We start from the raw sequence: 21,388 nt of genomic DNA on the forward strand, positions 1-21,388 counted from the left end.
ACAGCATTTTGTTTTACTGCATAAAGAACATTTCTTCTGAAGATATTTAGGACATCCTTCAAAGGGTGTCCTAAACTGCCCCTAATCTGCTTGCTGCATTGTTAAAACTTGAATTAGATTTATGAGAGCTCCTCCGGAATAGAGGTGGTGGAGAAATTCTATTCAGTTTGCATTTCAACTTACCTTATTTTCACTTTCCAAAACAATATGCAAACCAAGACACAGCTTTCCTTTGAAATTCTCATGTCTCTGAATTTTGCGAGGTCATTCTCCAGCAAAGTAACGTGTACAAAAAATGAATATACCAGGGTAAAATACATCTTTGTGAAAAACACATATGAAAATACATCCTATTTGGGGGGTATTGTCTTGCAAAAATGTGTCTACTAGGCAAAATTGCAGACAAAAATATGTATAATTCACACTAAAATGCTAATGAATTTTCATAATAACTTCTAGCTACAGTACTTCCTTCAAGAGCTGTGGTTCAACATCACTTGCCCCCTTATCCAATCAGAGTTTTTAGTGTAGTTTACTATGACTCCGCAAGCTTCCCTGCTAGGTAGCACTGAACACTAGCTTTTCTATGGACTTCCTACCCTTAGAATTTAGCTCCTGTGTTGTGAATTTTCACAAGACTTGGAGACAGTGACCTCACACTGCTGTGCAATCTGCCATAGCTTTCCAGCTGGACTACCTGATCTGCGCTCGAAAGTTGTTCGGAAACAGCAGTTCCTTTGGAACATGGGAGCCAGACTTATTTTTAGTGTGAAATGCGGGGAGCATTTAAACTTTGATTCTGTATTTGTCCATTTATTTCCAGGTTCCTTCTGCATCCCTTTTGGGAACAGCCTTTTTTTTTTCATCCTGAGGGCTGCATTTGTTTCTAGGCAACCTTCTGAGGGCCACATGCTGGTGGGTGGAACCAGAAGCAGAAGCGAGTGGAGCAATAAACGCTAATAGACCAACCACCCACCTCTATCCTCCATACAGGCCAACAAGAGGCATTATCAGAGTTCAAGGGCACAGTCTAGTCAGTCAAACGCCTTCAAGGAGGGTGCAAAGCAGGGCCATTAAAGATGTAGCCATGGAGAGGGGTGTGTTAGCCTGGGGAGAGGTCTGACTTTGGCCCTTGGACTGAAGGTTCCCCATCCCTGTTTTATGGTCTTAGTCCAGGCTATTTGAGAGAGTGCCTTCTCCCATAAGTACCTCTCTGCTCTTTAAGATGAGTCACTGAGACTCTTCTGGTGGTTCCCACGGTGTATTTCACTGATGATGACGACTGCCAATCAGGCTTTTTCAATGATGGCTCCTAAGCTTTGGAACTTGAAACAGGTTCATGTTGCAGGGTGCCAGATAATCCAGGAATTTTCTCCTTTAAAGCACACTGTTAATATGTTTTTGTTGTATTCATAGGCTATTTATGGTCAGGTTCATGCGCCAGTGCTCTTGATTTCTCTCATCGTGTGTTTCCACTACCATTGTTCTGATTCTATATTTTGTGTTGTTCCTTTTTTAAAAATCATTTCCTTACCATGAAGATTGTTGCATGAAGAGTGAGTTAACCAAGCCCCACCCCCCCAAAAAAATAAACAGTGGGTGTCTTGTTGTATTAAGCCCCATCTTACTAAGACTGAACAACCCTAGGCTTTATCCTTGGCTTTAAGGCTAGACACAGCTGCCCAAAGTATCCCAGTTTTGGGGATTTTTTTCTCCCTGGAGCTGCCCAGAATCTCTTTTCTTCAATGTGTGCCCCCGCCAAAAAATGTGTCCAGGCAACCCAAACACTCACACTCACACACACACACACACACACACACACAGACACACACACAGCTCAAACCTGTTGCCAGCATCCACTGTGCACAAATTAGGCTGCTCTGCATACATTTACTTATTTTTAGAGCTGTCAGCTGATAAAAGAAATCTGAATGGTCTGGGTTTTAGTCTAGAGGAGATCAGTTCAAGAGAGCATGCCAGAGGAGCAGCTACTTCCAGAGTCGTGCTGCGTACACACCAGCCAGGACAAAACAAGAGCCTTTAACACATTATTCTCCCTGCCCCATTATCTGATGTAAATTATAGGGCACCTCCTATCGGTGGTTTACCCTTCCGTGGACTCCCTGCAGATGGGCAGAAGTCAAGATATAGCCTGGCTTCACCCCAGTGCCTAAGTCAAACCCCTGACATCTGTAACTAATTAAGTTGTGGCCTATTTGAACCCATAAAACCAGTGTGTTTTATTGTTCTCCTGGGAACAATGGGCAAGATGGCGGGCAGCTGCTGCAACAACAACAAAAAGAATCCAGATTTTCATATCAACATTCCTTTATTAACATTTCATCTCGGTAGAAGCAATCACATGCAAAATGTTAAAAAGATATTTAGAAAGACAGCTGCACCAGCTCTTGTCTAAACTGGATGGAGAGAGAGGGGGGGGGACTTACAAAGTGGGGCACAGTGCAGAGAGGCCAAGGAAATGAGGGGTGTTCACAAGGCAGATGGAACAACAGTGTAGGATGGTGTAAAATGTAGCTGAATAAGCAGGGGGGAAATTCCTGCATGCTATCGAGGCCTTTTGAACATTTCTTGGAATGGTTGGATGGTGTACAGTCCTCCTTGCTACCTAGAGAATCTTCCTAAAAGCCCAGCAAATTCAAAGCAGAGAATACAGTCACTGCTTGAGTTTGCTCTTCTGCTTATCCCATGGCCTTCTTCCCCATCCCCTCAGCCCTTTTCCTGCCTGCTCTGAGCCCTGTAAGAAGCGAGGGAAGAAGAAAGCGTAAAAAGCCAGGATCACATCTTCTTCCTAACCTGCCAGCCTGTTAGAGAACTTAGTTCTTCGTGCTCTATAGAGAGCATAAAGCTGGAGGTTTGAGTAAGAAAACAAGAATGAGGGAATTGGGTTAATGAGTCAGGGGAGCCAATTGGGGGAAGCGGGAATCGGATTAATACAGCCTTGCAAATAATAACAACAATAATAATAAGTGGTTGTCTGCAAAAATATTTACTAGCCTGCTGTGGGCTAGCATTGGAGGGACAGAAGTGGTGTGCTATTGCATTCAGGTCCTGCTTTTGAGCTACCCATAGGCATCGGGGGGTGGGGGCACTGTAAGATGGCCCCTTGGCCTGATCCAGCAAAGCCTTCTTATGTTCTTAGGACAAGGTACACTGAGTGGCTTCCTCTTCTCTCACTTGCTCTCTCCCTCTGGGCCCAATCGGCACAATGCCCTGAAGCTGAGCATGGGGAGAGGGGTGGAGGCTGTTCTGGTCTTCTTGCTCTGGTTTGCAGGCTCAAAGAGAGCAGGTGAACAGAGAGTTCCAGGATGAGGAAGAGGAGGGAGAAACACCAGAAAATGACAGGGGGCCCCTAGTGGGTTCGTGCAGGTGCCCACCAATGCCTGCCCTGTGGAGTGCTCTTCCCTTCCTTTGCCCTGCCTTCCTACCCTGGGTGCAAAGGAGGGATGGAACACTCCGTTCCTCTTCTACCAGCTGCAAGTCTTTCATGGTTGCTGATGGCTTCTGGGCTAGTGCTTAATTGCAAGGGTGAGTTAATAGCAAATGCGGAAGGCAAAACGATTTAACCTGACTACACGGTTGATCCCAAAACTATAGGGCCGGACCATTACAGTGGTACCTTGGTTCTCAAACTTAATCCATTCTGGGAGTCCATTTGGCTCCCAAAACCATTAAAAAACCAAGGCACGGCTTCCGATTGGCTGCAGGAGCTTCCTGCACTCAATCAATAGCCACGTAAGCCTCGTTGGATGTTCGGCTTCCGAAAAACATTCACAAACTGGAGCACTTACTTCTGGGTTTGCAGCGTTCGGGAGCTGATTTGTTCGACAACTAAGCCATTCGGGAACCAAGGTACCACTGTATAGTTTGCAGCCTGAAGACAAGAATGGTGCCCCTCTTCCCCAAACCAACTGGACTGGTACATGAATCTTGCCTCAGCAATGGTGATGAGACAACATTCTCCATCACACTTGAGGCAGCGTATGCAGTCCTGGCTTCCAACAGAGGGCAATGGCTGGGAGGAGGAGCTCAGGAGCCACAGCTGCACCCCAGTACCTGACCCCTGAAGTCATTGCCTCACTCTGTACAATGGTAGGGCCAGCCCTACAGAACTTGGGGCTAGGAGGTTAGGGCAGCCACAATAAGCAGCTTGCATGGTGGTGGGGGGGGGAATGATACACACTGACTATCAGATTGGGTCTGTGCAAATGAAGAACCTGAAGGCTAATAACTGGGAGCAACTTAGCGCTCTCCATGATCTACTGGCCCAAAGAATAAAAGGGAACCAATGGCTGTCCTACAGCTACTGTATAAGTTCATTTAAAAAGGGCTCACCACACCATGACAAGAATTGAGGACACCAACAGAATTAATATTTCAACCTTCAAACCACAACTGAACAGGAACGTTCAACAAAGGCTAGACTGATTAAAAATGGAGCTTGGTTGCGCAACGCCTCAAAAAGAATTTCTTAAACTGTCAGATGCAAAAGAATAAATCACCATGCAGCATGCAAGAAAAAGCTTTATGGGAACACCTCTCTGGGCTGACCAAGGAAAAGGGTGTTTCCTTTCCAGCTGGAGAGATTTTAAATTTCAAGTGTGAAAGGTAGTATGAGAGAGAGGTTTCAGAAACAGCTTTGCAGGATTTTGATGTGTTTTTCCAAACTTGATGCCGCCTGTAATGAGGACAGACAAAACACCTTATTGCAATCCTATGCATAGTTACGGTACTCAGAAGCAAGCCCCATTAAGTTCAATGGTACTTACTCCCTGGTATGTGAGCACAGGATTGCAGCCTCAGTCGTGGGGAGATAGTTTGAATGGACCTTCCTTGCACAAGTAACATTATGTACAGATTTCTGCCTGGCACAAGTTCAGCAGGCAAAGAAAGATGCTGCAGTTTTTCTGTGTGTTGGGACAGGGGGTTAGGGGTGGGGACACAGAGCTGGGATGGGCACATATGAGTTGGTGTTAGGGATGAGGAAAAATATATGAACTGAAGCACAGCTATTTTTTGAAGCATGCCCTTCTCTGGATTTTGTGACGTAGTTCTCCAAACAAATGAAGTATACAAAAATATATATATTGGGGAAACTAGGCAGACAAAGGCATATATTAGTGAAAATAGCACCATACGTGCATTATATGAGGGGGAACGGACTGCAAACACTTGTCTGTTAGGCAAAAATGCATATAAAAATTTGTACATTAGGCTAAAATTCTGATGAATTTTCAGGAGAATCTTTTTTTAAAAAAGGAATTCCAAAACTGATGCAGAAATGTGGTGGACTGGATAAACGAGAAACTGAGAGAAACCAAAACTGACGTGGCACCCGTAACATCATCAACATGCATTTCCTTCTCCATTATTTTTAAAATGTTCTTTAATTGGTAAGATGAAAGATGGGCGAATGGAGATATAAGAAAATCACTGCGTTCACAATCACAGCCATAGGCGATGTTAATGTGGTTTTATTTGATGTGTGTATGGTATGGTTGTCTGCAGTAAGGATCTAATTAAAAACAGCAGCCAATATTATGCCCCATCGAGCCAGATATTACAGTGGGACAAAATACATGCTTGTGTGCTGTAGAGTAAGCCACTATCATACCACTTGCAGCTCCACTGCCTTGTCTCCAGACTCTGGCCAGTGATGGAAAAGGCTTAAGGGCCGAGCTATAAGAAGAAGAGCCTCTTTGCCTCTGCTCAGACTGCTTAGAATACAGGACTGAGTAGCGAATGCCTGGAGGCCCCCCAAAAACTGAGAGGTGGAGAGGCGAGCTTACAGGTTATGAGCGCTGCAAAAGAAAGCTCCGTCCTATATTGCACAGGCGTGGGTTTGATATACGTGTATATAATTTGGGTGGGGGGAATTGAAGAACAACTGATATGTACACAGGGAGGGGTTAGAGACAGCGTGCAAAGGAGGAAGCAAGGAGTGCCAATATGATTTTTTTTAACACAAAGAATAGGGATAGCGGCTCTAAAAAGAAAGGCGGTCCAGGAGAGCATTGCATCTCTTCTGTGATCAGACTCAATGGGGTGGTGATTGTTCTTCTGGAAGTGAAAGGGTGCTGTTGAGAGGACCAATGGGAAACCAGCTTGGATGCTTCTGTGCCATTCCATTTCTTCTTAGCCACTGTAAATAGAAAGAGACATATTGACTCTGGCATTCGCAGACCTGCATCAACAGGGAGGAGGGACTGCTTCCAAACCTCCCCTCCAGATTTCTTGGTAGGTTTCGGAGCTCCAAATTGCAGGGGTTTGTTTCCAAAGTGGAACCACCGATGAGTTAGAATTTGCCCTTATTCTCCTTTAAATAACATTTCTGAATTCTCAGTGGTAGATAATAATAATAATAATAATAATAATAATTTATATCCCACCCATCTGGCTGGGTTTCCCAAGCCACTCTGGGCAGCTCCCAACAGAATATTAAAAACACAATAAAACATCAAACATTAAAAACTTCCCTAAACAGGGCTGCCTTCAGATGTCTTCTAAAAGTCAGGTAGTTGATTATTTCCTTGACATCTGACGGGAGGGTGTTCCACAGGGTGGGCCCCACTACCGAGAAGGCCCTCTGCCTGGTTCCCTGTGACCTTGCAGTGAGGGAATTGCCCGAAGGACCTCAGCGTTGGACCTCAGTGTCTGGGCTCAATGATGGGGATGGAGACACTCCTTCAGGTATACTGGGCCAAGGCTGTTTAGGGCTTTAAAGGTCAGCACCAACACTTTGAACTGTGCTCAGAAATGTACTGGGAGCCAATGTAGGTCTTTCATCTGCTTCGTAACCCTGGCATGTTCAGGAAGGGCTGGGAGAGACCCATCAGAAAGCCTAAAAATTTGCTGCCAGCCAGTGCGGAACAGGGGCAGCCAATGGGGTTTTGTCCAGATGTCTTGGACTACAACTCCCATCATCTCTGACTGCTCACCACACTGGCTGGGGCTGGTGGGAGTTGCCATCCACAATATCTGAGTGGTGCCATGTTAGCTACCTCTGGTGGAGACAACACTGAGTTAGGCAGTCCAATGGTGCCACTTTAAGGCACCTTTCTAGACTAGATTTTTATGTTGTGAACCAACCTGAGATCTATGGGCATAGGGCACTATACAAATTGTAATAATAATGATAACAATGATGATGATAACAATAACAATAGTAGTAATAATAATAATAATTACCCCCCCCCAACTTTCAGAGTCCCAATAAGGCCCACCACTAGCACCTGTCCTGGGCACCTCTGCTGGGCACCTGAAAATAACCTGCAGTTTAAAAATAACCTGCAGTTATTCTTTTGGGAATTATAGGGACAGAACTACCTGAATTGTATAGAAATACAGTGGTACCTCGGTTTACATATGCTTCAGGTTACAGACTCCGCTAACCCAGAAATAGTACCTCGGGTTAAGAACTTTGCTTCAGGATGAGAACAGAAATCACACGGCGGCAGCGCAGCAGGAGCGGGAGGCCCCCTTAGCTAAAGTGGTACCTCAGGTTAAGAATGGTTTCGGGTTAAGAACGGACCTCTGGAACGAATTAAGTACTTAACCCAAGGTACCTCTGTAACCAATTTCTTCTTTTTGGTGTTGTGCTGAAGAGTCTTAAAGCAGGGATGCCTAACTGCAGGCCTAGGGACCAAATGTGACTCTCCAAGCGTCTTTGTGCCCCCCCCTCCCTTTTCCACACCACACCCCCTGTCCCAAGCCACACTCCTCACTGATCCTGCTTCACCGCCTCCTAATTTTTGCCTGGATGGAGGATACAATGCCCTTGTTGTTCTGCCCACTTTTGTCTCCACCCACCACTAGCATGTGGTCCCCACAAGGTTGCTCAGTAGATAATGTGGCCCTCGGGCTGCACAAACACCGCCCTTGTCTTAAAGGGCAGGTTTGTTTGATACAGCAAAAACAAGAGAGTCATGTAGCAACTAAAGACTGACAAATATATTATGTTCCAAGCTGTGATTCCAGAACACAAGTTCTGATTCATACTACAGTGGTACCTCGGGTAACGTAATTTCAAGTTACGAATGCGGCAACCCCGGAAGTGTATACCTCCGGGTTTCACCCCGCGCACATGCGCAGAAGCGCTCTGCGTGCGTGTGCAATAGTGGCGCCTCCAGATACGGACTTCGCGCCTCCAGATATGGACTTTTTGGGGTAAGTGCAGACCCCCAGGATGAATTAAGTTCGTATCCAGAGGGTCCACTGTACTACTACTACTACTAATAATAATAATGATAATTTATTATTTATACCCCACCCATCTGGCAGGGTTTCCCCAGCCACTCTGGGTGGCTTCCAACAAAAGATTTAAAATACTTAAAGGTTGGGAAGGGGGGAAGGGGGAAGGCGTGCTTGGGAAAGCAAGTGCACTGATCCCAGTGAAACTTACTTCTGAGTAAACAAGCAGAGTGGATTATAATAATAATAATTTCTTCTTTATACCCCGCCCATCTGGCTGGGTTTTCCCAGCCACTCTGGGCGGCTCCCAATAGAACATTAAAAACACGATAAAACATCAAACATGAAAAGCTTCCCTAAACAGGGCTGCCTTCAGGTGTCTTCTAAATGTCAGATAGTTGTTTATTTCCTTGACATCTGATGGGAGGGGGTTCCACAGGGCGGGCGCCACTACCGAGAAGGCCCTCTGCCTGGTTCCCTGTAACTTCATTTCTTGCAGGGAGGGAACCACCAGAAGGCCCCCAGAGCTGGACCTCAGTGTCCGGGCTGAATGGTGGGGGTTGGAGACGCTCCTTCAGGTATACTGGATTGGGCAGGCCGGGGCGCTCAAGTGGGACTCAGCTCACGTGAATGCAGGCTAATAACCTGCAAGCAACTCAAGCATCTCCTCCCTTTTGTGAGCCATCGGGAATCTCCCCCTCCCGCTTCGAATGAATGCTGCGATGATGATCCAAGGCCTGGACTGGCTGTGCCGGATCCCTGGTGGAAAGGAAGCTGGTGTTCTGGGCGTTGTTTGGAAAGCACAGCGGGCTTAGGAAAGAGGCAGGAAAGCAGTGGGGCACTCAGGAAGCCCAAGGAGGCATTCGGAGAACTCGCCGTCTCCATTCAGATGAGGAAGTGTAGGAGACGAGGGCTTTGGATCTGACTTGAAAACAGTTCTTGCAGAGGGTGTGTGGGTGGCGAGCAACACTGGCTCCTGCTATTTTCTGCCAGATGGCTGCTGATAACTCCTCTCTCTCTCTCTCTCTCTCTCTCTGGTTCTGTGGCTCTTGTTTTTCGCATTGCCTTGATACTGTGCAAAGCCGTGGCACCTTTCTCATCCTCAGGGAGGTGTGAATCATTCACCTGGTCTACTGATGGGTGTTGCACTGCTGCCTTGGTGCCACCTGCAAAACCTGGCACCTGTGTCTCAAAACAGGAGACAAGCTGACATTTTAGGCACCAAGTTCCTTTCTCTGCTTCTGTAGCTTTACTGAGATGCGCATTGCTAGTACAGTGGTACCTCTGTTCCAGAGCCCCGTTCGCATCCTGAAGTGAAAGCGACTCGCATCTGTGCGTGCGCAGGTCGCAATTCGCCACTTCTGCGCATGCGTGTGACGTCATTTTGACCATCTGCACATGCGCGAGTGGCGAAACCCGGAAGTAACACATTCCATTACTTCCAGGTCACCGCGGAGCGCAACCCGAAAACATTCAACCTGAAGGAAGTTCAACCCAAGGTGTGATTGTACATTCAAAAGGATGGGAAGGGGGGGACTCTGTGTCTCATCATGACATTGCTGACCTACCCCTACCATCATAACTTGACTGCTGGTCATCCTGGCTGATGGGCACTCTCAACTCAACAGCATCTACAAGACCACAGGTCCCGTGAGAAGAAGCTTGTTGGATCAGATCAGGCATCCCCAAACTCAGCCCTCCAGCTGTTTGGGGACTACAACTCCCATCATCCCTAGCTAACAGGGCCAGTGGTCAGGGATGATGGGAACTGTAGTCCCAAAACAGCTGGAGGACTGAGTTTAGGGATGCCTGGATCAGATCAAAAGTCCATCTTGCTTGGCATCTAGCTGTTCTCCCCCCAAGCCACACAGCTCAGCAGATGCCTCCAAGAAAGTTCAGGATAGGACCCCTGGACGGTTAAGTCCAGTCAAAGGCGGCTATGGGGTTGTGGAGCTCATCTTGCTTTCAGGCCAAGGGAGCTGGCGTTTGTCCACAGACAGCTTTCTGGGTCATGTGGCCAGCATGACTAAACTGCTTCTGGCACAATGGGACACCGTGACGGAAGCCAGACCACACAGAAATGTCGTTTACCTTCCCGCCACAACAGTACCTATTTATCTGCTTGCACTGGCATGCTTTTGAACTGCTAGGTTGGCAGGAGCTGGTACAGAAGAACGGAAGCTCACCCCATCACAAGGATTCGAACCACCAACCTTCCAACTGGCAAGCCCAAGAGGCTCAGTGGTTTAGACCAGAGCGCCACCTGCCATCCCTATGGGGCAACATCAACCCCAGCAGCAATTCAATCGGTATTCAGTAACATTTGTCAGAGAACATGAAAGTTCTGCCATATGGGCACCATAGCCAATTGCCATTTATAGTTCTATCCTCAAGGCATTTGTCTTAGGGAGGGGCCCTAACACTGCAGTTGAACATCTGCCATGCTGGCTGAATGTCCCAGGTGCCCATCACAGGGGCATCTGAAGGACCATCTTGCCCTGTGGGGAATGGAGAAGAAGCAGAAACAGTTTTTTCTGAACAAACTTCTCTTTTCCATTTTATTATAACTTTTTTAAAAAGGTGTTCTTTGCTGTAATCTTATGTAAACTGTTTTGTGAGGTCCACCCAAAAAATGGTACATAAATACTGTAAGTAAGTAAGTAAGTAAGTAAGTAAGTAAATATTATAAACCACTCTGAAGAGCCACTGTCAATCAGTATAGAGACTCTACTGAATTAGTATAAGGCAGCTTCTTTCTATGCTCCTAGGATGGGGCTGCTACAGGCAAGTCCCCGCTTCCCTCTGTGAAATCTCGCAAGGTGTGTCAGAGCTATACAAAATCTGCCTCCTTTGCAGGGAACCTACTCTCTGCAACCTCCGATAAACATGTGTCAGGCTTCAATGAACCTCAGGGTTGTTGTTTTTATTAATTTAAACACCCTCTCTGATGCACAGCGCTGCCTTCCATCTCCAACTGTCTCTCATAGTCGTTTCATCATTGTCATTACCATTATTTAAACCTATTAGTTGCTTTTTGTACAGAAGTCAAGCAAAATGACTTAGAACGGTGGTTGTCTAGGCTCCATAGGCTGCAGGACTGTCTCCCTACTGCAAAGGCAGAGATGTCCAAAAGGGGAACTGGCAAATGTGTTTTATTTATTCATTTATGTTTATACTACTGGATTGTGGTAAAACCTCAAAGCAGTTTACAAGAAATATTAAACTCACCGATTAAAAACAGCTAAAAACCATTAGAAACTTTTTTAAAAAAAAAAAAATTAAATTTATTACCTGCCCTTTATTCCCAAGGTTCCATGGGCAGGTTACAACAATTCAAAAATAATTAAAAATAACAGTGCAAGAGATTAAAACACACCAATACCTACATGTTTGTATAGGATATTGCGTATAAAAAAAAATGTTTGAAGCAGGCACCCAAAACCTGCCTGGTGTTAATGGTCAGGGGGTTCCTAAGTGTAGAAGCTGCAACACCAGAAGATATTTAATTTTAGCTTTCAAATTTCCCAGCTGTCATGCATCCTACAGAACCCAGCAAGAAGAATGAGTGACTGTTGTCTAGAATATTATCTAATTGCAATAATGTGCAGGTGGGCAGCTATGGAATACCACTAAATATTACAGTGTTGGGGAGGAAGAGAATTCTACCCACTTCTGTCTCTTCCCATTTCATTTAATACAATTGCATTTGGGAGTCTGTAAGCCTCAGATTGCTTCTAGATCAGTCCTGTTTGCCAGTTCCACATCTTTGATGTTTTCTGTAATGCTTTTTGCTAGGGAGAAGCATCAACTCTAATCACGATCATTGTAAACAACACTTAACATTAATCATTGCTGCCTTTGTTTAATCAGCTCACAGTGAATTTGCTGCAATGTCCTCTTAATCCTGTAACAATCTGTGGGATCTGCATCCTATTCTGGGGGTTCGTATTTCAAACAGGGCTGCTGCAAAACTATCCCATAATGGCAGCCTATAAATGCACTGATACTTGAAAGGTGAGCTAGCATTGCTTATCTTTTAAAACATAGGCTTGTGTCTAGTGTTCCCTTTCTGCTAGTGCAAGGGCTCACATGCTAGTCAACGGGTGATGTGGTTTTTTCGCCCCGGCGCTTTCCCCAGAAAAACCTGTTCTTTGCTGCTGAATCGGAGCAAACAGCAGTCTGTGGGGGAACCGAATTCAGCATGGGTTTTCTGGGGCAGAGAAGTGGGGCAGGGGGGAAGTGCTCAGACACGGAGCTTTAAAGACCAGACCTGTGTCTAGCAAGCGTGGGGCAAAAGGGAAGTTTGGACATTTTGCCACAGACTCAGCAATCTCTTGCACAACCCATGTATACATTGTCTAGCACAGCCATGTTCCGCAGGCACAACATGTTTTTTCCAGAAGAACAAGGATACCCTAAGGGACTTTAACTGAATGCCACATTTAGATACAACCCTCAATATTTTAATCTTATTGCACGCTTGGGGAATTCTTATCTTGTTTTATGTTTGTTGATGCATTTGCAGAGCCTGATATTTAATATATAGAGAGGAACCGTTTGGTATAAAATACAAAACAAAGTCCGTTTCCGGCAAGTGTTTTATTCACTATAATCCTCGTTGTGCGTTCATGTCAAAGTGTTAATTAAACACATGAGGAGGCAGTGGAAATGAGCTCACTGGTGCTTCATTTTTTGCCACCCTCCAGCTTGTGGAAGATCAACTTCCGCAGCAAGGAGTCATCAATGAAAGCTCATTTTCCAGGGGTCTAAAAGCCTCCACAGGTACAAAATGTCCCTATTGCAGATGTTTGCCCTCTGTAAGTTGGACAAGAATGGCAATGGGACAGAACTAGGGTGATCTTTCCTGCAGCCCCCTCCCATGTTCTGGGCATGTGGCCAAGCAGCAGGCAAGAAGCCCCTTAAAAGTAAAGGTAAAGGGACCCCTGACCATTAGGTCCAGTCGTGGCCGACTCTGGGGTTGTGGCGCTCATCTCGCTTTATTGGCCGAGGGAGCCGGCGTACAGCTTCCGGGTCATGTGGCCAGCATAAATTAGCTGCTTCTGGCGAACCAGAGCAGTGCATGGAAACGCCGTTTACCTTCCCGCCTATTTATCTACTTGCACTTTGACGTGTTTTCAAACTGCTAGGTTGGCAGGAGCAGGGACTGAACAACGGGAGCTCACCCCGTCACGGGGATTCAAACCGGCAACCTTCTGATCGGCAAGTCCTAGGCTCTGTGGTTTAATCCACAGCGCCACCCGCGTCCCTAAGAAGCCCCTTACCACCCTTTAATGCTTCAGGGGCTTAGGAAGTCCCTGTTGTAACTTAAGTGGCTTTAGATTGCCTTGGGCATGATCGAGCAATTAAGCTACTAACAAATTTAATAAATAAATAATAATGATAGGAGAAATTCACAACAAAATGACAATGAATTTTCACAATTTCTTTTAAAAAAACTAACTCACAGAATGATGCAAAAATGTGCAGAACTGAACTTGAGACTGGAAAACGAAAAACTGAGAGATACCAAAATTGCCATAAAGTGGCACCTCTAGTTGCGGACACAATCCATTCCGGAGTGCCGTTCGCACCCCGAAAAGTCCGCAACTAGAGCAGCACTTCTGCGCAAGCGCGGAGCGTGATAGAGCGCTTCTGCACATGCGCAGAGTGCACAGAACGCTTCTGCGCATGTGTGCGCAGTGAAATCCGGAAGTATACACTTCCGGGGTTGCCACGTTCACAAGCCAAAAAGATGCAACATGAACCTAACACAACACAATGTATGACTTTACAGTGGAACCTCAGTTTTCAAACATAATCTGCTCCAGAAGACCATTCAACTTCCGAAACCCGAAGCATGCATTTCTGGAAGCAAATACTTATGGAAAACTCAATACGGAAGCTGCATGGCACATTTTACTTCCGAAAACCGAAACGTTCAACTTCTGAGACGTTTGAAAACCAGGGTGCCACCGTATAGTCATATCTTGGATCTCGAATGGCTTAGTTGCCGAACGTTTTGGCTCCTGAATGATCAAAAATCAGAAGTAAGTATTCTGGTTTTCAAGATTTTTTAAAGTCAGATGTCCGGCACGACTTCTGTGGCTTCTGATTGGCTGCAGGAAACCACACCTTGGTTTTTTAATGGTTCTGGGAGTTGGATGGACTTCCAGAACGGATTCCATTCAACTTCCGAGGTATGACTGTATTTGCCAATCCCTACCTCCAGGCTAGTGTGGGGAGGATAAACAATCCAATCCATGCAGCATACGCAGTTCTGTCCTCCAAAAAAGGGGAATCGCTGGAATTGCAGGGGGTTGCATTAGATAATCCTCAGGGGCCCTTCTATTCTATTCTATTCTATTCTATTCTATTCTATTCTATTCTATTCTATTCTATTCTATTCTATTCTATTCTATTCTATTCCATTCCATTCCATTCCATTCCATTCTATTCTATTCTGCTGCCCAACGCTATTTCCTCACTCTGCCTAATAAAAGGGCCATCCCTCCTAAAACTGATTTTGGAATCCACAGGATGTGTAAGGCTTATTTAAGCCACATTCTTCTTCTTCTTCTTCTTCTTCTTCTTCTTCTTCTTCTTCTTCTTCTTCTTCTTCTGTCACTCCCTTTCCTTTAGAATCGTTTAATAAATATCTCAATTAGAAACCTGGAGTTGAGCAACGAGGCTCCACTTGGAAGATATCGCCCACGCCGACTGTTCAGCCTAATTGCTAAAAGTAGAGCTGGCTTATGTCTGTCTCCTGCCTTCTTTTAAAATTTCTTAAGTTTGGATTTGGCTGGGGCTTCTTCTCAGGAAAGTGGAGACAGGCTTTATTTATTTTATTATATTTTATTTTGCTGCCTTAGTGACCATGTGTTTGTGAGCGATAAAACACACTCATCCTTTCTTGCATGGCAAGGCACCGGTGGGCACGAGAGTCCCGAGAGTCTCAAACGGCATCCGCCCTTGATTTACTCCACTTTTCTATACCTTTTTCCTGCCAGGTTTTAAAAATAGCATGCGCTGATGTGAGGCATTCAGCCTGGTGTTGCTAAGGAAGAAATCAAATTCAAATCCAGCTCCTTCATCTCCACTGGGGCGTTAAGTCCTTGTTTCCATGTGAACTACCAGTGTGTAGGATTGCTGCCTGCCACGTTAAAAACTAGGACATACAGTTGTGACTCTTTGCTGGTTCTACATGTGGGAAGTTTGCAGAAAAGAAAGAGAAAGGAAAAACAAACCAGAGTCGCCGTGAAAAGCGGAACTGGTTCTTTCCTTGTTTTCAAGCAGAAATGGAGGAAACCATGCAGGGTTCAATGATTGTTTTGGATTTCTAGTGCATGAATACACACATAAGGAATCAGGCCCAGTTGAAATAAACACATTTAAAATGAAAACAGGATGTGCTTTCGAACTGCTAGGTTGGCAGGAGCCATTTGCCTAAAAAGGTAAAGGGACCCCTGACCATTAGGTCCAGTCACAGACGACTCTGGGGTTGTGGCACTCATCGGCCGAGGGAGCCGGTGTACAGCTTCCGGGTCATGTGGCCCGCATGACTAAGCTGCTTCTGATGAACCAGAGCAGCGCACAGAAACGCCGTTTACCTTCCCACCGGAGTGGTACCTATTTATCTACTTGTGCTTTTGAACTGCTAGGTTGGCAGGAGCAGGGACCGAGCAACGGGAGCTCACCCCGTCGCAGGGATTCAAACCGACAACCTTCTGATCAGCAAGTCCTAGGTTCTGTGGTTTAACCCACAGCGCCACCCGCCTCCCACCATTTGCCTACTTGTCAATTAAAATAGATACAGTCTACAAAATTTTAGGATTAAGATCCTGCAACAAAATATTGAGCAGTGCAACCCAAAGCTTAATGATCAGGACACCTGAACAAATTAAAACATGTCCTAGTTGATGCCTCACATGGGGGAGGGTGGTCCAGAGGCTTGGTGGAGCTATGGAAAAGGTGCTGTTCCTTGTGATCTGCCAACCATGACATGACCAGCAGGGTATTCCCCAATGGGGAAGTGTCCCCAGGATCAACCCCCAACATCAGCAGGTAAGACTGGGGGAGAATACTGTCTGAAAACCTGGAGAGCCAAACTGAGGAAGATATCCATGTATGTAACCACTGCCACGAGAATGCTGACAGCCAAATGGTGGAAGGGAGTCAAAATACCCACTAAAATGGAGTGGCAGGCGAAATTATTTGACTATGTAGAATTGGCAAAGATGACAGGAGAAATGAGGAACCAGGCAAACCAAAAGTTTAACAAAGAATGGGATATATATTTAAAAGAACATTGATCACATATGAAATCTTTGACATGCTTTGATTAACTTCTGCAGTGTGATATGCTACAAAGATTGTAGATAATATATGATAAGTTAAAGGTCCTACAATATGCAGTCAACAGGGAAACAACGGACCCATAATGAGGATGACGGAAGTCTCAACGTAGGGAAGAACTTTATTTTATATGTAACATATGTTTTGTGTGTATTTGATGTGATTTGTTTTTTCTTTGGGTTTTTTGTGGTGAATGGATTCAATATTTAAAAGCAATAAAGATTAAATTGCAAAAAAAGGAGAGAGAACTTGGAGAGCCACTGTCAGTCAGAGTAGGCGATATTGAGCTAGATGGACGAATGGTTGGATTCATTACAGGTATAAAACAGCTCCCACTGTTCTTAAGGCAATCAGTCTGCCAAGTATTCTGATCTTCAGCTGTTCAGGGTTTCCTATGTCAATAGCAAAACCTTGAAGATGTACACAATGTACAAACATGTACAAAATTTGGGGGCGGGGGGTGGTTCTTGCAAAAATGTATACATTGTGCAAAAATACTTGCAAAAACTTCGGGCACGTACATTGGTAAAAGGATATGGAATGGGGTGAACTGGGGACTGGAAAAATGAGAAGCCAAAATTGACAGAGTCACCCACGCCTAATTCTGCCCCAGTCAAAACAGTCTCGATCTCCGTCATCAGTAAAAAACAATAATCAAACACAGAGCTAAGTACAGATATCCCCAGCTGTTGAGTGGGGCTCAAAGACCATCATTGCTCCATGGACCACAGTTGGGTGATAAAAACTATTTGGCATTACTTAAAAGCTGGGCCAGTCACTCTCTCTTCCGTCCCTCCCCCCTCACGGCAACAGGCTGAGATTCATTGGTCAATAATTGCCATCAATATTTGCAGTCCCCATATGACAAGCGTCAGACACGCTCCATCCATCTGACTTGCACTCCGCAGCATACATGCAACAACTCATCAGCAAATATGGCTTTAGGGTTTTCATTTAAATTTTAAAAAGAAAAGATGAAAGGAAACAGACCACGTTGCTTTTTTACATCAAATACTATCTTAATTTGTCAGAAGGCCAAATTCCATTTCCCTTCTAACGTCTTTCCTCCCCCGCAAACCTGTACATTTGGTCTGCAAATGCTTTCGGGGAAAGCATATAAGCTTTGCATATGCCAACGATATCCCCAGATGGATTGAGCTAATGAAATCATGCTGCGGAATAGGATTGCAAGCCTATTTGTACAGGGGAGAAATTGTGCGCCTGGAATGAAGAGGGCAAATTCAGATGTCCTAAAAGAGTGTCTTAATTCCATGGATCCAAGGACCTTTTGAAGACCCAATAAATCTTTCCACATGCAATTGTGCCTCCAGTCCTTCCAGTATACCATAAAGGTGTTTAAAACATCACAGGGGGCCACTTTTTTATATCCCTGCATAACTCACACAACTGGGGGTTATGGGTCTGAATGCCAGTTGTTGGAGATCCTGAGCAGGGAAAGGCTATTGCCCTCCAAGTGTCCCTATTTTCCAAGGACAGTCCCAGATTTAGAAAAGCTGTCCGGGTTCCTAATTTGATCCCATAATGTCCCGCTTCCCCTTAGGACGCCACTATTTTAATCGGAGAAATGTTGGAGGGTATGGAGTTGTGCAACCCCTGAGCCAAGGAGATAAGTAACTCTACAAACTTTAGAAGACATCTAAAGACAACCCTAAATAAGGAAGCTTTTCTTTAAAGTTTAATGTTTTATCATTTTTTTAATATATGTTGGAAGCTGCCCAGAGTGGCCGGGGCAACCAGTCACATGAGCGGGGTAAAAATAAATGATGGTGATGATGATGATTGGATGCAGGTGGGGCTGTGGTCTAAACCACCAAGCCTCTTGGTCTTGCCGATCGGAAGGTCGGCGGTTTGATTTCCTGTGACAGGGTGAGCTCCCATTGCTCGGTCCCTGCTCCTGCCAACCTAGCAGTTTGAAAGCACACCAGTGCAAGTAGATAAATAGGTATCGCTGTGGTGGGAAGGTAAACGGCGTTTCCGTGTGCTCTGGTTTCCATCACGGTGTCCCGTTGCACCAGAACTGGTTTAGTCATGCTGGCCACACAACCCGGAAAGCTGTCTGTGGACAAACGCCGGCTCCCTTGGCCTGAAAGCAAAATGAGCACCGCAACCACATAGTCATCTTTGACTGGACTTAACCGTCCAGGGATCCTTTACCTTTTACCTATTACAGTGGTACCTCTGGATGTGAACGGGATCCATTCCGGAGCCCTGTTCACATGATGAGTAGAACGTAACACGCGTCCACACATGCATGGGTTGCGTTTCGCCACTTCTGCGCATGCATGTGTTCCGTTACTTCCGGGTCACCGCGGAGCGTAACCTGAAAATGCTCAGCCTGAAGCATATTCAATCCGAGGTATGACTGTATTCTTATGTACTGGGCCAGCAGGGGGATACTGTAGATAGTTATGCAAATGAAGGATCGAAAGTGACATTCAGTGATTGGATAGTTTGTATGCAAATGAAGGATCGAAAATGACATTCAGTGATTGGATAGTTTTAGAAAATGGCAACAGTTACATTGTTCTGGAGCTCTATATAAGCAGGCTGACTGAGCTCCGTTCCATGAGGCTCTTCGTATAGCGGTTTTTTCGTCTTGCGAAGCAAGCCCATTGACAGCTCAGCGGATTAGCGCTATTAGCGGTTTAGCGGCTTTTAGCGATCAGCTGTTAAGCGGCTTATCAGCGGATCAGCTGATAAGCGGCTTAGCGGCTTAGGAAAAGGGGGAAAAAAGGGGGGGAACCCGCAGGAACTCGCAAGACATTCTCGTCTTGCGAAGCAAGCCCATAGGGAAATTCGTTTTGCGAAGCGCCTCCAAAACGGAAAACCCTTTCGTCTAGTGGGTTTTCCGTCTTGCGAGGCGTTCGTCTTGCGGGGCACCACTGTAGTTCTGTTCTGCCTCTAAATAAAGAAGAGCTGTTTGATGAATCGCTGTGTCGTCTGATATGTTCACCCACAACTTAACATGTATTATCATTATCATCATCATCATCATCATCATCATCATCATCATCAAGACTCCTTGTTCTCTGCTCTCCCTTTCTTCCACTCCAACCCCACAGAGTCGGTATGTCACATGGGACTAAGCCTTGGTGACCGCAGCCTCCCTGCCGCCTTCTTGACTGTTTCCCAGCAGCTGCTACAAGTTGCCCAAGGGAGAAGGCCAGCAGTGGCAGCCATGGGGAGGAGAAGCCATGGGGAGTCAGCAGTATGCTCCCTTACAGCCACCACTGCTGCCGTCGCAGCTCAGGATAAGCGATGGATCATCCTCCCTTTCCCAGCTTGGCGGTGGTGGCAATGGTTGTGGAAAGAGGGACATTCCGGCATCAAATCAGAAGCTTTCATAATTCCAGGACTGTCATTGGGAAATAGAGAAACTTGGAGGGTATGCAATTCCCTCCAGGTTACAAACCCGCCCACAGGCCACACCCCTGAATGTTTTTGATCGGCCGGAATGTGACTTGGAACTGTGACGGTGCTGCTTCCTTCCTCTGATTTTTGCATGGCAGGGAAGAGTTGCACCCATTTGCTCTGCCCCTATGCATCTGCCCCCGCCACCTCTGGCATGCGGCCACCAGAAGGTTGGGGTCAGGGACCGTGCTGAGAAGGGCTGTGCTTAGGAGGAATGGTGGGAGCCTCCCCCTGCTCCTGATCAGGATCCTGAATCTTCCCAGGAGCAAGGAAATAGTATAGGTTTGGAACAGTGGTTTGCAGAGGGGCATAGTTTAGAAGGCAGAAGTTGGGAAGTACTGGGTGGGGAACAGCTAGGAGGAGAAGAAATGGGGGAGAGAGAGTTAACAGACTCACTATCACTGGCAAGCGTCCAGCTGCTCAGCCCAAGGTCAAAGAGAGAGGATAAGGTGGCAGCGCAGAAAGCACAGGGCTTGCAAGATCAGGTTGCAAGGCGCAGAAATGAAGTGGGTGACTAGGGAGGAAGTGGATGAAACCCTTAATTGAGAGCACCGCCATTCCGAGGAATGGATTCTTTGTTCTCTTGCTGTGGTCATTAAAATTTCTAACTGGTAAGAGACTCCTTTCGCTTTGTTCTGCTTATCTACAGCCAAAGCAGGGGAGGAAGCAGAGTCCCTGAATCCTGACAGTTGGCCATGAAGGAACGTGGCCCTTGGACACATTAAGGTTCCCCACCCTGATTTGAAAGGGTGTCTAAACCAGGTGCCCAGCACTGCATGTGCAGGATGGAAATCCATAGCTAAAATAAGCCTTCTCCAAGCTGGTGCCCTCCAGATCTTTTGGACTATAAGTACCATCAGTCCCAGCTAGCATACTGCAGTGGCAGGGGCTGGTGGGAGTTCTAGTTCAATCATCTGGCGAGCACCCTGTTAGGGAAGACTACTGTACATGTCTGTCTGGAACTAAGCCCCTTCGACATCAGCTGAATTTGCTGCCTCTCCCCTTCCTCTGTCATTTCCCCTATACAGTGGTACCTTGGGTTACAAACACTTTGGGTTACAGACTCTGCTAACCCAGAAGTAATACCTCGGGTTAAGAACTTTGCCCCAGGATAAGAACAGAAATCACGCAGTGGCAGCAGCAGGAGACCCCATTAGCTAAAGTGGTACCTCAGGTTAAGAACGGTTTCAGGTTAAGAACGGACCTCTGGAATGAATTAAGTTCGTAACCAGAGGTACCACTGTATTTGAAATGTAGTTTGGAAGCTCCTTGAATGCAGGGACCTGACTTCTTATACTTTGTGAACTGCCACACGCATTGATGGCACAGTAATAAACTCTAATATTCATAATAATACATAAGACAAGATTGACAACTACTCCATGTTTTTCTTTTC

At 45.9% G+C, this 21,388-nt stretch overlaps 1 protein-coding gene across 1 annotated transcript in view; it reads right to left on the minus strand.

Annotated features, from left to right (window-relative positions):
* Positions 1 to 2,310: 2,310 nt before the first annotated feature.
* Positions 2,311 to 21,388, minus strand: part of NRGN (neurogranin) — a 51,317-nt gene continuing 32,239 nt past the window's right edge. Inside the window, exon 3 of the mRNA XM_081843418.1 lies at positions 2,311 to 6,160. The gene's annotated coding sequence lies outside the window, so the exon portion shown is untranslated. The remainder of the gene's footprint in view (positions 6,161 to 21,388) is intronic.

The sequence above is a fragment of the Podarcis erhardii genome (genome assembly GCF_964252035.2).
Source record: "Podarcis erhardii genome assembly, chromosome: 16".
Lineage (NCBI taxonomy): Eukaryota > Metazoa > Chordata > Lepidosauria > Squamata > Lacertidae > Podarcis > Podarcis erhardii.